Raw genomic sequence first — 550 nt, 5'->3', positions numbered from 1 at the left:
GAAAGCCTGGCCTAGGACAGAGGTGTGAATCCCGGGCCATGCCCGAGGACCTTTCTTGGAGTTTGCTCTGCCTCCTGGGACCTACAAATGCACGGAGGAAGCTGGGGAGTCAGGGGTAACTCCTGGGGAGTGGGATGAAACCCCACCAGTGGGTGCAGCATGGGGCACCCTGGGAGACGCTAGGCCAGAGACTGTGGTCCTGAGAGATGCCTCTCCGTCCCTCCTGTCCCCAGCATACATGAACACCCACATATTTCATGGCCTGAGGAAGCCTCCCGGTGCTTTAGGAAGCTGCTGCAGCGTGGGCATCACAGCCCCTGTCTTGCAGCGTTGAAGCTGTCAGCCAGGTGGGTCTCCCGGGGCCGACAGCCGCTGTCCAGCCCTGCAGCCTGGGCGGCCCTTCCCTTCTTCCCAACCGCTTTCCCCCTCCTGCGCCCTCGATGGAGCAATGCCGGGGACACCACCACCGTGCCACAGTCATCCCCACCTTCCCGGGTGACGCCGCGCTCCAGCGGCACAAGCCATTGCACCAGCCCACGCTGCCACCCAG

The sequence above is a fragment of the Fulmarus glacialis genome, unplaced genomic scaffold (assembly GCF_000690835.1).
Source record: "Fulmarus glacialis isolate BGI_N327 unplaced genomic scaffold, ASM69083v1 scaffold6147, whole genome shotgun sequence".
Classification (NCBI taxonomy): domain Eukaryota; kingdom Metazoa; phylum Chordata; class Aves; order Procellariiformes; family Procellariidae; genus Fulmarus; species Fulmarus glacialis.
Note: the sequence above shows the minus strand (reverse complement) of the source record.